Genomic DNA, 938 nt, shown 5'->3' on the forward strand with positions numbered 1-938 from the left:
CCTTTTATACAATTATGAGGTAAAGATCCTTTTTGGCTCTGTCATTTAGCACCCTAAAGGCCGGTGCACACCTAGGCGACACCTCACCGCGCGGCAATCGTGCACTATGCCTCGCGGTCAGGAGTCGCCAAGGTGTGAACTGATCGCGCTGTGGGTGCCATTATTTTCTAATGGCACCCAAGTCGGATCGTGCGGTTTCCCGCCGCGATTCCGCCCATGCTTCCAAACACTAAAACAGCCGAGCATCGTGTATCGCAAAAACAAAATAGGTACATGTACCTTTTTTCTGCGATTGCCGCGCAGATGTCACCCAATTGAAATCAATGGGGCTGCGCGCCAATCGCTGCCTGCATTGTGCAGGACCGCACGATCGCGGAGGTCTGCACCACCTACCCTGTTTCCCCGAAAATAAGACCTACCCTGAAAATAAGACCTAGTTATGACCATTCCCGGGGCCGGTGGTGGCATAAGGGGGAACTTGAAGAGCCGCAGGAGAGAATCAGCGGTGTCAACGAAGGCAGCGCTAGAGGAAGCGAGGCGGCACCGGAGGGAGCAGAGCCGCATAAGCCGACGCCTCCTCTATAGTGCCGCCTCCTGTCACAGGAGGAGTGATACCAAATGGACTCCGCCTGTGAGGAATCCATAGTGAAAGCGCGCTTCGCTCATTCTGGCCAATGATTGGTTAGCAAATTTCTCTTGGAAAGGTACGGCACCCCTGATCACCATATTTTTGTACATGAATACATGTAGACTGTTGTACATAAATAAGTGTGGATTGATGTACATTCAAAAAAATAAAAAACGAAGACGGTATTATCTTTTTTTCTTATTCTACTAACTAGGGGGTGCGGACCACTCAGGGTTTTGTATCATTATTTTCAATTAAATAAATAAACCTAATGTAGAAGAGGTCAGGACAGCAGCCAGTCATTTCAGGT

Source organism: Nanorana parkeri, unplaced genomic scaffold (genome assembly GCF_000935625.1).
Source record: "Nanorana parkeri isolate BGI_ZX_2015 unplaced genomic scaffold, ASM93562v1 scaffold1242, whole genome shotgun sequence".
Taxonomy (NCBI): domain Eukaryota; kingdom Metazoa; phylum Chordata; class Amphibia; order Anura; family Dicroglossidae; genus Nanorana; species Nanorana parkeri.